Genomic DNA, 15,070 nt, shown 5'->3' with positions numbered 1-15,070 from the left:
GATGCCCTATGGCAAAAACCTTAAAACAAACAAACAAACAAAAAAACAGGTCCAGCAGGTGGTGTAGTGGTTAAGGTGTTGGACTCCAACATGGCTGACTGTGGTTTGAGTCTCAGACCTGGCAGCTTGCTTTTTCAATTTCCATCAGTGCCTCTATCTTTGGTGAGCATGCATACCCTATAGCAAATTAAAAATAACAACAAAAAAAAATAGAATAAGTAATTCTTTGGGGAAAAATACAGTGCTGTGTACATGCTTTAAAACAACTGGGGGAAGAGGAAATGGTACATGAAAATAAGACTGGCCATAAGCTGACAATTTTGAAGCTCAGTAATGGAAGGGTTCATTATATAACTCCTCTACTTTTATCATCGCAAATTTACATAATCAAAAGTTCAGGAGACAGGCAGTAGCACAGTGGTAAAACAGTATGTTTCATAAGGCATGGAAGGTTCACGTCTGGAGTCCTCTATGAGTATGTTGGGCACTCACTTGCCCAGGATCTGGGGCTGGCTAAACGCTGGAGGTGGATCATGGCATCAAAACCCTGCTGGTGGTGTTTTCTCTCTGACTCTGTCTCTGTCTCTGTCTTCCTGTCTTTTTCACTTATAGAAGAAATACACTTATAGACAAGTTCAAGGGCCAGTCCCATAAGGCAACAGTTAAGCACAGTCCATAGGGCACTGGGTCCCACATGGCTGACCACAGTTTGAATCCTAGCCCCAGTGGCTTGAAAAACACACTGGGAGTGTGTGAATGTCCAAAGTGGGGATGCTGACAAGCACGCTAAAAGGGATGAAAATGCAGAAACCTCAAGGGGGAAACTAGAGCACAAGAAAAAAACATTAGACCAATAAATGAAGATTCATGAATTGGAAGACGTCTTAGGAACAAGCTAGTTCAAATCCTTTGCTTTAGAATGAGCTCAGTGATATCAAGTCACGAGTAACTACAGGCCCAGGCTTAAACATTTTATATTACTGCAGATCCAGTGAATGTTAATTGGAAACAGACTGTTAGAGTAGACTCCAGTAATACTAGTTTCTAGTGTATCTAAAACTTGAAGTTGAGCACAGCGACCAGTTAGCTGACAGGCTACTTTATTTAGTTACCAGATAAGCCACTTTTGCTGCTGCTTGGCTACTGCCAGTGACCACTACCATCATCATCACTGATAATAATAATGTCAGGCATGTATGTAGCAGGCTCTTGTCTAAGTGTCTGGCATATACTAACTCATTTCATTGCTCCAACAACACTGTGATATAAACTCCTGTTATTATTACTCCTGTATTTAGAGATGATAATACGAAGGCACAGAGAGGCTAAATACCTTACTAAAGGTCACATAGCTAGTGACCCAGGCAGTCTTGCTCCAGGATATTATACTAGAGAGTAAACACTATCGCCTTGGCAATTCTACCATTCTCGTCAAGTTGACCACAGCTATTAACTAGCACATCAACCATGCCTGCTACTTTTCTGTGTTTTCTCCTATCCTTGTTGGCAGACAGGAAGAGCTGTAATTGGATGGCAAGGTCTACTCTCCTGGTGTTCTGGCATAGTAAACCTTAGAAGCTACTGTCATTGTAGTGAGAATGCAATCAACAACCTAGGAAAGAAAGGAATGAGGACATCTTGACCTACTTACTTACTCTTTCTTTCTTTCTTTCTTTCTTTCTTTCTTTCTTTCTTTCTTTCTTTCTTTCTTTCTTTCTTTCTCTCTCTCTCTCTCTCTTTCTCTCTCTCTCTCTTTCTCTCTCTCTCTCTCTCTCTCTCTCTCTCTCTCTCTCTCTCTCTCTCTCTCTCTCTCTCTCTTTCTTTCTTTCTTTCTTTTTTTTAATTTGCCAGAGGTGTAGTGGTTGCTATTGAGAGAGAAAATGAGAAAGTATCCACTAGGGAGATGGGCATGCCACAATTCCTTCTCCATCTCTCCCTTCTGTCTGGATTCTGGGCATACACATACATGTGCTTGGTATTTTTCTTTCTGTAATTTTTTTTTTAAGAATTATTTTATTTAACTTTATTTATTTATTTTAATTTGTCCAGAGAGGGACAGAGTGACAGAGAGAGAGAGGGGAAAGTGAGAAAGAGAGGGAAGTGAGAAAGCAAGCTGCCAGGTTTGGAACTCAAACCATGGTCAGCCATGTGGGAGTCCAGCACCCTTAACCACCAGGCCAACTGCTGGCCCAATATACCTGGTATGTTTTTCAAGCTGCCGAGTCCAGGACTCAAACAATGCATTTGAGCTATGTGGAATTCAGTTACCTTAACCACCACAACACCAACTGGTCCAACACCTAAATTTCTATTGTACATGTAGAAAAGTAGCAAATTGTACCACAGGATGATGATAATGATTTCAAGTTCTTTGTTTATATATCAATTGGCTACCCTTTAAAGCACAGAAGGGAGTTTCTTCATCAATAAAAAATAAAGGGCAGCTTTAAAAAATAATTTCTAAAGATGAAAGATGAATAATTATCAATCTTAGGTCCTTAAGATTTGGGTCACTCTGAAACCAAAGAGAAGCACTTACTTAAATATGATACAAGGTCATTTACTTACTTACAAAGTGCTTTGTATGCCCATGCCCTGCGCTAAATGTCTTCTACTTATCTCATTTACTCCTCACTCTATGGATGAAGAAACTGAGGCAAAGAAAGGCTGAGTTAATGATTTCCAAGTTGCATAGCTAAGCAAGTAGGAGATTCTGGGCTAAAGACTAGGCAGTCTCATTCAAGAGCCTGAAAATGTTTAGCTATTCGCTAAGCTGCTTCTTTGAACTTAAAAACACTGTATTATTTTGTATATGCCAAGGTTCTGGTTCCCAATGGAGTAACAGAGTTTTAGAACTAGAGGTCACCCAGTCTGATCCTACTTTCTCCAACAACCCAAACCCAGACCAGGTAGAGTGAAAGTGGAAGAGAAAGGTGTCATTGTTCCTGCTTTGTGTGGAGAGGAGTGACAGTGCCGGAGAAGCAGTCAGAACGTTTCTTTCTCTTTCTTCTTTTGGGGGAAAGGAGGAAGACTGGGGGGGAAAAGGAGCCTTATACTTTCAATTTCTAATATATTGAGTTTGTGATGCCAGTGAAATAGCCAAGGGCGAGCTAGCAGGTGGTGCGGCAGTTAAGGTAGCAGGATCCCATATGGTTGACTGTACGGTTTGAGTCCCAGACCTGATGTCTCATAAAGCAAGCCAGACCTGGGAACAGCAAGGGCATGGTGGTTAAGGCGCTGGACTTTGACGTGGCTGATTGCAGTTCAAGTCTCAGTCCTGGCAGCTTACTGTTTCACTTCCCCTCTCTCTCTGGTCAAAAGAAATAATAATAATATTAATAATGATAATAATAGGTTAAATTAAATAATTAAAAAAAAAAAAACATGCTGATGTGTGTGTCTCCTCAAATCCCGAGAATGGAAGAGAAGGGACCATGCATACCGCCACCACCCCCACCCCCAGCAGAGTGATTTCTCTCTTGCCTTCTCTCTGTTCTCTCTCCAGTGAGTACACATGCCTTATAGCAAACTTAAAAACAACAACAACAACAAAACAGAAACAAAACAAAAACATAAAAGGGAGATAAGTAGCAGACATCTGGCACTCAGGGAGAAAGTAATCAACACAGTTAGTTGCTGAAGATAAGAGATGAGTGGGACCTCAAGAAACTTATTGGTTAGTATATGTAGAGAAAGAGGTTTTTTTTTTGTTTGCTTGCTTTTTTAAGAGATTTTTTTTTTTTTTTTTTTTTTTTGCTTTAAGGCACATGCATTTATCAGGAAGAGAGAAAGATAAAGCTAGAGAAAAGTGAGAAATCACCCCCAGGAGGGATGACTACACTGTAATTCCTTTTCCTCTGTTCTCCTCCTCCCGGGATCTTGGGCGCATACGCACATGTGCCTGGCATGATTTTTTTTTTTGGAGAGATTTTGACTATAGGGCGCGTGCGGTCGCCAGACAGACAGAGAGAGGCATAGAGACAGAAAGCGAGAAATCACCCACCAGGAGGGATGGCCACGCCGCAATCCCTTCTCCTCCATTCTCTTCTCGGGATCTTGGGCACACACGCACACGTGCCTGGCGTGAGTTTTAAGCCACTGGGTTCAGGACACGAACCGCGGTCAACTACATGGGAATCCAGTGACATAGCCATTACGCTAACTGCTGGTTCCCCCTGGCATGATTTTTAAGCCATGGGGTCTGAGACTCAAACTGCAGCCAGCCAAGTGGGAGTCTAGCAATGTAACTGCTACACCGTCTGCTGGTCCCCAGTATGGTAGAGAAATAGTTGGAATTAACTTACCAGATACTTGCTGATGACAAACATGTACCAGACACAGGTAAGGACAATACAGTGTTATAAAAGCAGTTGCACAGTTATATACAATATGTTATATTTGCATAAGTGAATAATACTCAACTCAGACTGAGGAGTCAGAGAAAGCATCTTGGAGGGGGCTTGACTAGAAATGCAGAAGATGAGAAGGCGCAGCTGGAGAAGCACCAGAGCACACCTGGAAGAGTGGAGAGGACCAGCCAAAGCCCATTCTCAGTCACTGGCACAGTGTAGTCCACAAATCACAGTCAACTTAGTACTTATTTATTTACTTATTTATTTTCAATTTAAATATTTTTTTAATTTATAATTTCTGGTTCCCATATAAATGATGTATATTTTGTGGGCCAATTTGGAACTTAGCAGTGGGAACTGGAGAAAGATTAGGCTGGGGAAGTTGACAGATAAGATTCTGTGGGGTCTTTTTTGTGTCCTGCTAGAGAGCTGAAGCTTTATAGGTAGGCAAGAGAAAGCTTTCCACAAGAAGCTTAGATCTGTATCTCAGCACTTGGCAGCTGTGGGAAGTATGGAAGGGCGATTTTAGGAGGCAAAGGAGACCAGCAAGGAGGCTGCAGTATTCAGAGGGACAATGAGCATTAAAGCTGGTAACAGGAGTGGGAGAAAAGATAATGGGCTTGGAGCCAGCAGATGGCATTAGCTGTCACATTGCTGGACTCCCACATGGCTGACCATGGTTTGAGTCCCAAACCTCGTTGCTTAAAAATCACGCTCGGCATGCATGCGTGCGTGCATGTGTGCCCACAATCCCAGGAAAATGGAGGAGAAGGGATTGTGGCATGGCCATCCCCCCAGGGGGTGATTTCTCATTTTCCCTCTCACTGTGTTGGTCTGTCTCTCTCCCCCCTCTGTGAGCGCATGTGTCCTAAGGCAAAAACAACTTAATAAAAAAAGAAGAAAGAAAAAACATTGGGTTCAAGAAATATTCAAGACATAAAGCTGGCAGAACTCTGTGAAAGACAAGAGATCAACAGGTCTCTACTTTGGGTGGGAGGGTGGATAATGGTACAACCAGACACAGCAAACTTACCACCAAACAACAGAGGATGCAGGAGCAAGCAAGATCAGATGTGGGGAAGTATTACAAGGTAAGTCTCTGAGTGCCTGTGCTGTGTGCCAGGGTGTGCAAGTATGGTGACTTGACAGTTGAATATAATGACCTGGGGGGGATGGCCATGCCACAGTCCCTTCTCCTCCATTTTCCTCCCTAGATCTTGGGCACACGTACACATGCACCTGGCATGAGTTTCAAGCCACTGGGTCTAGGACTTTAATAGCAGTCAGCCATGTGGGAGTCCAGTGATGTAAGCACTACGCCATCTGCTGGTCCCTCTGATGACATTCTTGCCCACAGCTTTATTTCCAGAGTTTTGTTCACTGGTTACTACAGAGAAAACACTTTATAAATACAAATTCTGAATATTGGAAACTAAATAAAAGGTATTTATAATATGTAAATAGTGTTTGAATTCAATAGGAAAAAGATAACCCAATAAGAAAATGGACAAAAGGGCCAGCAGGGCGCTGACTCCCACATGTCTGACCGTGGTTTGAGTCCTGGACCCGGAGGCTCTCTCTCTCTCACTCTGTCCCTTTCTCGTCAAATTAAAATAAATAAATAAATAAATAAAGTTAAATAAAATAATTCTTAAAAAAAGAAAATGGGTAAAATACATGAACAGGCATAAAATACAAATGGCAAGTAAACATGAAAACATGCACAAGCTCATTAGTAAATAAAGAGCAATATGTGTAAAAACCAAGAGATTTTACAAGCACTGGACTAGAAAAATACTCGACAACACCAAGAATTGCTACGATGGTGGATCAACGGCTATTCGTGAACACCACACAGGAAGAGAAAGTAAATTAGTATCACCTATTGGCACTTTGGAAAAGAACTGGATATCATTTGAGAATGTGTACATTCTACAGCTCAGTAATTTTTCTCTTAGATCACAATAGATCTTGCAGATAGGTATCAGGACACATTACAAGAATATGCACAGCAATATGAGGGGACTTCAAGAAGTTCACAGAGAAACGGAAATAAAATATGAGTTGATTTTGGTGTAGCAAAATTTTGAAATCCATGTATGGTTTTTTCATAGTACTAATTTGTATGAATATTCTTTTAAGAGAAGGTTTTGCTATAGAGCATGTGCACTTGTTGGAGGGAGAGAGAGAGACTGAAAGCGAGAAATCACTCCCCAGGGGCAACGGCCATTCTACCATCCCTCCTCCTTCATTGTCCTCTCGGGATTTTGGGCATGCACGCCCATAAATTTCAAGTCCCTGAGTCGGCAGTTCAGAGCCCAGAGCATTAACTAGCACACTACCTGCTGGCCCTGAATTCCATGAACATTTTGAAGACCCCCGCAACATATTGCTTATAATAGAAGAAAAATGACCCAAATACTCATTGACAAGAAAACGAATGACTTTAGGAAGAGCCACATAATACAAGATCTTAACAACAAGAAAATGAACCACAGCCACATGAAACTAGTTCATCATGTGAAATTTCAAGAAATTTCCAAGTCATGTAAGTCCAGATTCTAGATTCCCTGACCTGAGTTGACCCCTATCCACACATGATAAATTTGCCTCTGCTTATTTTCTTTTAAACAAGAGACATGGAGACAGAGAGACAGAAAGAAAGAGATAGATATATTTGACAGGATTTTATCACATTGAGATTCTCCTGCCTCAATCGCCTGGTTAACTAGGATAACACGTATACAGTTGTGCTCAATCTATTCTAATTGGTCACAGAAGCAAACCTGGGCTTCCCATGCAGCCTCAGCCTCACACAGTGGTACCTTACTACTGTATGGGTCTCAGTTTAGATTTTTTTTTATTAATTTATGAGAGGGTGCATGTGTTCTGCAGAGATGGACACAGAGAAAGAGAAAGAGAGAGAGAGAAAGAGACAGACAGAGAAAGCATTCCCCCACCAAAAATGGTCACAATGGAATCCCTTCACCTCCATTTTTCTTTCTGTTCAGGATTTTGGGAATGTACACAAATGTACCTGGAGGGTTTTTTTTTTTTTTTAAACAAAACAAAACAAAACAAAACACCTATCAGGCTATGAATTCATAGGGAATAGGTTCCATGGGTTCTTGTAAGCTCTGGGTGGAGCCAGGCTGGCACATCATTTGAATCCAGGTACCTTTCTCATTGGCTTCCTTCTTTCTTTGGTCATTTTCCTTCACTCATTTTAGGAAGCTCTCTCTGCTCTTAGAATACTTAATATGTTCAATACACACATTAATTCTCTTCACAAGAATCTGGCCCTTAACCTGTTTGTTTACAAGGCCAACAGCTGCTGGATAACACTGTAGACCCTTCCAGTTATGCCATGGTAACATCTGTGGGGCATTCGTTTTGAACAGTACCCATCCCCTTGATGTCTACAATATCACCTTTTTCGTAGATTTGCATTTATGTTGCCAAAGGAACCACTCCATGTTTTCTAAAAGGCCTAGAGAACATACATTGGGTGCCTCTCCTCTTACCCTTTGTGTTCGTCATTTTGGTGAATTACTGGAAGATGGCAGTTCCAGCTAAAAAGGGTTTTTGATTTTTTGCCTGGCATGTTTTTTAAGTCACGAGGCCAGGGACTTGAACTGCAAAGTAAACCATGTGGGATCCAACTCCTTAACCACCAGCACATGGGCTGGGCCTCAGTCTATCTTTTGATAACTATAACTTAAAACCATTTATTTGGGGGCCAGCAGGTGGTATGGTGATTAAGGGCTGGAAAACTCCCACATGGCCAACCACAGTTCAAGTCCTGGACCTGGTGGCTTTCTCTCTCACTTCCTCTCTCTCTCTCTGTGTTCTCTCTGATCTAATTGAAATAAATGAATGAATAAATAGTAAATAATTCTTTAAAAAACCCATTTATTTATTTATTTATTTAGATATTTGCTATAAGGTGTATGCACTCGCTGGAGAGAGAAGGAAAGAGAGAAATCACCCTCAGAGAGAAGGGCCACGCCTTCCACTCCATTCTCCCATCTACATTTTGGGTGCACACACACATGCCTGGTGTGTTTTTCAAGCCACTAGGTCTGGGACTCAAACTGTGTTGTTGGCATGTGGGGTCTAGCCACTTGCTGGTTCAAAACCCTTTCTTTATTAAGCTATTTTCTTCCTCTGGAAGCACTGTCCTAAAATTTTGGAGGTTACACCTAAGGGACTTGGTGGACAATCACAATTTTATTTCATTATAGTCAGATACATAAATATATTTATGAATAACTGTAAATTAATTTGTCTGGGTTTCTAGGATTTTTCCATAATAGATTTTTACATCAGAAAACAAGTAACTTTCTTTAGTTTCTAGAACATAGGCCTGCATTTTGTTAAGGAATTATACTCACCAAATAAATCCTCAAAAAACATAGAAAAACAAAGTAAGAGAAGTTCCCACTTCTCAAATTGGTAAAGATAAAAAATATTTAAATGCTCAGAGTGGATAAGGGTGTAGATGTATACATTTAGGGGTTAGGAGTATAATTTGGGAGAAATTTTTTGAAAGAGAATAAGATGGTAGTTACCAAAGGCCTGAAAGATTTGCCCATCCTTTGAGGTACAAACTCCATTTCTTTTTTTTTTTTTGGAGAGATTTTCACTGTAGGGCACGTGCGCTCGCCAGACAGACAGAGAGAGACATAGAGACAGAAAGTGAGAAATCACCCCCCAGGGGGGATGGTCACGCCGCAATCCCTTCTCCTCCATTCTCCTCTCGGGATCTTGGGCGTGCACGCACACGCACCCGGCGTGAGTTTTTTAAGCCACCGGGTCCGGGACACGAACCGCGGTCGACTACATGGGAGTCCAGCGACATAGCCATTACGCTAACTGCTGGTTCCCCAAACTCCATTTCTAAGAACTTATTCCAAGAAAACAGTTAAAGCTTTGGAACAAGACTCACTAACAATGTTTATCCAAGCACTATTAGTCATAGCAAGAAGCTTGAAATAGCTAACCTGTCTAAAGGTAGGAATCAAATTACATACAATCCTAAATGGACTGCTATATCTGTTTGTTTATTTATTTATTTATTTATTTGGAGAGGTTTTTGCTATAGGGCACGTGCGCTCGCCAGACAGACAGAGAGAGAAAGAGACATAGAGACAGAAAGCGAGAAATCACCCCCCAGGGGGGATGGCCACGCCACAATCCCTTCTCCTCCATTCTCCTCTCGAGATCGCACCTGGCGTGAGTTTAAGCCCCCAGGTCTGGGACTCAAATCGCGGTCGACTACATGGCAGTCCAGCAACATAGCCATTATGCTAATTGCTGGTCCCCTGTTATATCTGTTTATACACAGAAAGATGTTTATATATATTACATAAAAAATATAATAAGTATATATTTTTAAAAGTCTAAACAAAGAAGGATATTAAACGCTTTTAACAATGGACTTATTGGGATGGGTACATTGTGTATGTTTTTAATATTCTTTTTTGGTTATCATTATTTTCTAAGTTTCTTGTAACGTACCTGTAATAATTTATAAAATGAAGGTTTTTTTTTTTTATTGTAAAAGGAGCTATTATAACTGTAATTTGGGCTAAATGCTATTGATTCACCCTTCTCATTTGTTTGACTTTGTCATCCGTCCCTCATTCTATGATGCACATCAGGCTTTGCCTGGCTCACATGCTGTGCGATCTGGTTTAATTGCTATGGCAACACAGAATCGAACAAAACCTAGGTATCATTTAGTCAAGTCCTTAAAAAACTGCGAGAGTCCCAAAGGAGTGAGTGACTTAATTAAGGTCATAGTTGAATAGCAACAACAATTCTATCTCCAGATTCCCAGTCTACTATTGCCATGAAATTGGCTTAGTATTCCCACCAATGATCGTGGATGCCAAGGTGGCCTTGAGGAGCGAGCAGAACAGTTCGGCCCATGGGAAGTGGGCAGTTAAGCAAAAGCACAGTCATGTCTGAAACAACAGAAAGAACTCCCAAGTGTCAAGGGAAACAAAAACCACAGCAGAACACAGAGGGCCCTTCAAATGTTCTAGTATTAACTCTTCGGGGCACATAAAGATTTTGAAACAAAGCAGATTCTGTGAGTAGGTCCCTTAGCCCCACATTAAGAACTACAATAGCATATGATCAACAACGATGTACATCCTTACGTAACAAAGCAGTTGATCTACTTATGGATCGCTAGCTTTTAACAAGGTTAACAACAATTTACTGGTTCTTGTATGTTTTCAATTTGTCACCGGGTATCTGCACTTGCCAGAGACAGAGGAGAGGGAGACAGCACTCCCCATGGGGTGTGGCCATCGTCTGACCCCTTCTCCATTTCTCTATCCTGTTGGGATTTGGGGCATGCATGCACACAAGCCTGGCAAGTTTCTCAAGCAAGCCACTGAGTTGGGGCCTTGAATCATGGCAGCCGATGTGGGATTCAGCTCCCTGAAACACTAGGCCCCAGGGCTGGCCTTATCTTTTCTACTTTGTTGACTTTTGTACTGGACCAGCACATGGTATAATGGTTTCATCGCTGGACTCCCAAGTATTAAATTATAGTTGGAGTCCTAAACCCAGTGACTTAATCCTCACACAGGGTGCGTGTGCGTCCACGTGTGCCCCAAATCCCAACAGGAGACTGGAGGAGAAGGGACTGCAGCATGGCCATCACTGTTGGGGGTGATTTCTTGCTTTCTGTCTCTGTCTCGCTGATGAGGGCACGCACCCTACAGCAAAAATCTCACTAAAAAAAGGAAAAAAAAAAGGAATGGTAGATAAAACTGTTGACATGTTAGCACAAATCAAGGCAGTGACACCTAACCATGACAGTTGCATCTTCGCTGCCCACACTCATGCTAAATATATGCTAATTTCACTTGAGGATGGTCTTGATGCAAGAGTAAAAATTATGAATTTTATTAAATCTCAACTTGAGTCTATATGTGTGGCCAATTATGTATTTCTATAAACCAATTTCTGCTATAAACTGAATGCAATGGCTGACCAGAAGATTTAGTTGTCCAAATCAAAAGCACTTGTGCAACTCATTCAATTGTGAGTTAAAATAACTGATTTTTTCAGAGGGGAACATCATTTTTTTTAAAAAAAAAACAAAACAAAATAAAACTACAGACAGATGGAACCAGCAGTTGGTATAATGGCTATGTTACTGGACTCCCATGTAGCCAACCGCAGTTCGAGTCCTGGACCCGGTGGCTTAAACTAAGGCTGGGCACACGTGCGTGCATGTCCAAGATCCCGAGAGGAGAAGGGATTGTGGCGTGGCCATACCCTGGGGTGTGGGGGAGTGGGGGATGTGATTTCTCACTTTCTGTCTCCGTGTCTCTCTCTCTCTCTTTCTGGCAAGTGCACACACCCTATAGCATAAACCTCTCCAAAACAAAACAAAATAAAAACTACAAACAAACGAGGGTTATACAGATTTAGGTATTTGGCAGAATTTCTGTCAAAAATATAATGGCACTTCAATGAAAACAGCTACCAGAATGTGCTATCATTTATGAAATTCCAGCTTTTGAGTGAAAAATCAGAATGTTAGAAAATCAGGACAACAGCCATGAGTTTGACAGCTTCTCAAGACTTGGGAGATTTTTCTGACCAGATGAATGAGGATATTAAGAAATGTGACTGACTGATATCATATAGCGAAATATGTCAACATTAGAAATACTCATATAATAATAGTGAGTGACCAAACGGCAAATGTATGAAATCATGTATAGGTAGAAGATGTACTCAAAGTGTAAAATATACCAATGTATTTTAATGGAACAGAGTAAGAAAAGTACAGTGATACAGTTTCAGATTTTATTTTGCAACTAATCTTTCAAAACTGTATTTGTTCAGAGGGAACAGTAGCTGGTGTCTGGGATCCTGAGGAGCTAGAGGGCTAGGGAAAAGGGACGGTGGTGTGATCTTGACAAGGATGTTATGTCTCTCTCTCTCTCTCCCTCTTACTCATGTACCTGCTATAAAACAAAACAAAATCAACAACTTCCTGAACTTTGGTATGATATCAAAGAATATCCATAATTATCTTTAAAAAGTGATGAAAATATTCCTCTTTTCCCTACTACATATGAGTGTGAGGTGGGATGTTCCTCGTCTTAAACCAAAACAAGACAGTGCAGGTTAAATGCAGAAGCACATATGAGACCAGCTAGCTTCTATTAAGTCACACACTAGTTTTGCCAAGACAATTAGTTGTTGTCAAAACAATGTCATTCCTAGCATGATCTTTATCCAAAAAGCAGGGTGAAGAAATTGTTATCCTTGTGCATTGCTGATAGGAATGCGAAACGGCACAGCCACTGTATAAAAGTGTATGGAGCTTCCTCAAAAAATTAAAACACACTTTAAACCATATGCTCCAGCAATTTCTACCTTCCAGATATATATTCCAAAAAAAAAAAAAAAATAGGAAAAAATAGGAACTCAAACAGATACGTGTGTACCAATGATCTTAACAGTATTATCCACAGTAGCCAAAGGTGGAAGCAACCCACGTATCCATTGACAGATGAATGGATACACGAACTGTGGTATATACATATTATGGAAAGTTACTCAGTCTCAAAAAGGAAGATGCCTCTGAATTGTCCACTTAAAAATGATTAAACAGAACATCTTGTTGTATTTCGTCACAGTAAACGAGCAGGCTCACCCTCATGGCACAACTAGGAGCAAATTCAACTGTGATGACAGAAGACACCTGGCTGGCTGCAGATCAGACCCCCAAGTAAATCTGAAAACACACTGGACTTGTACGTGTGCCCCAAATCCTGATGGGCTGGAGGGCTGGGGAAAGCGGACTCCAGAATGACAAGACCTGCTGCAGGTGCTTTCCGCTCTCTCACGCACACATACACAATCATGAATAAAAAGAGAAAACTTTTTTTTTGAGAGGTTTTTGCTAAAGGGCATGTGCGCTTGCCAGAAAGACAGAGAGACAAAAAGCAAGGGAGGATGGCCACACCACAATCCCTTCTCCATTCTCTTCTCAGGATCTTGGGCACATATGCACGCAACACGCTCGGCATGTGTTTAAGCCACCAGGTCCAGGACTCAAACCGCAGTTGAACACATGGGAGTCCAGCGACATAGCCATTACACCAACTGCTGGTCCCTAAAGAGCAAACTTTTTAAAAGAGTAGAAAGAAGTGGAGGGGGTAAAAAAAACTCCATAACACCATTCTTCTAATTGATAGGGGAGACAAGTTATTTTTTTCATTTAAAATGTCATTTATATAATTCATTATTACTGTTTTGCAGATAAGCTAATAAGTACATTGAACGTTTTCCAGTTTAAATATATATATATTTTTAATTTTTTTTAGAGAAATTTTTGCTATAGGGCGTGTGTGCTTACTGGAGAGTCAGAGAGACAGAAAGTGAGAAATCACCCCCAGGGGGGATAGCCACACCACAATTCCTTCTCCTCTATTCTCCTCTTGGGACTTTAGACAGGCACACCTATGCACCTGGCATGAGTTTAAACTGCTGGGTCTGGGACTTGAACCATGGTGTATTAAGTGGGAATCTAACAACATATCCCTTACACCATCTGCTGGTCACCCAGTTTTGATTTCCAATATGGTAAATAAGAACAGCTATAACCCATATAAACAGAAACTCTTAGGTCCTCAGTAATTTTTGACAGGTAAAGTGGTCCTGAGACTACGAAACTTGAGAACTACTGTCTTATATGAAGATTTAGTCTCCCTTCTCACACCTGTGTGCTTGAAGATTTGTATGTTGGCACACATAGCTTCATTTGACAGTTACACACTGCAGCCTGGGGACTAGCACAAAAGGACAGCCTGAAGTAGGGGCACAATCATCACAGTAATCCCTTGGATGCACTGAAACTGCTAAGGGCTGAGCAAACACAAAGCTTCACACAGATAAGTGCCAACATACAAGCGAAAATGGCTAAAAGCTTCATGTTCCAAAGAAGTTTTGCAGATATTTAGCAAAATACACTGTGTCCCTTTTTTTGTTGGCTCTTCATTTGGATTCGCAGTCGCAAGCAGATCCGGGAATGGGGTAGTGGCAGCATTGTTTGTGAAAACCAGTGCAACCGTGCAGAGAATTTATTTCTCTCACCATCTTGCTACTGGTCTTTTGCAGAGGGGTGTGGTTAGAGAGCTAGGAAGCAATCCACCAAGCAAGCCAAGGCTGCCCAAACCGTGTCCAAGCAATCGTTTCCTCCATTATGGTCCAACGCTATTGGCCCTGGCAAGAGGCAGAATATGTTTTGTGGGGAGGAGGGACATAAAAGGGGAATTAGAAGGCATGAACGCAAAGCCAGCAAAACCAAAGCGGTAGCATCTTGGGTGGCTGTTAAACTATTACTATGCTAATGATGTGCGCGAGGGGCGCACCGGAATCGTTATCCCTGAGTCAACAGCGGCAGCACTTTTCTCACCCGCAGGTCTGCAGTTCTGGGTGGGGGCGACAGCGAAGAGGCTGCCGCATCCGGACCCTCTCTCTGCATTCCTTTTGGGCCGGGTCTGGGACTAGTCTCGACGACTGCGGCTGAGGCAGTCCCAAACAAAGGGGAATGGATGCCCTTCCGAGGAAGCGGAGGAGGGAAAGGTGGCCCCAGGTTGCCACTCCAGGTGTCCGTGAAGGGTTGACCATGCGGGCCGCGGGGAGGGAGGGTCGTAGGAGCATCTAGGGTGAGTAGG

This window comes from Tupaia chinensis, unplaced genomic scaffold, assembly GCF_000334495.1.
Source record: "Tupaia chinensis unplaced genomic scaffold, TupChi_1.0 Scaffold149178_1, whole genome shotgun sequence".
Taxonomy (NCBI): domain Eukaryota; kingdom Metazoa; phylum Chordata; class Mammalia; order Scandentia; family Tupaiidae; genus Tupaia; species Tupaia belangeri.
This window is presented reverse-complemented; position numbering follows the sequence as displayed.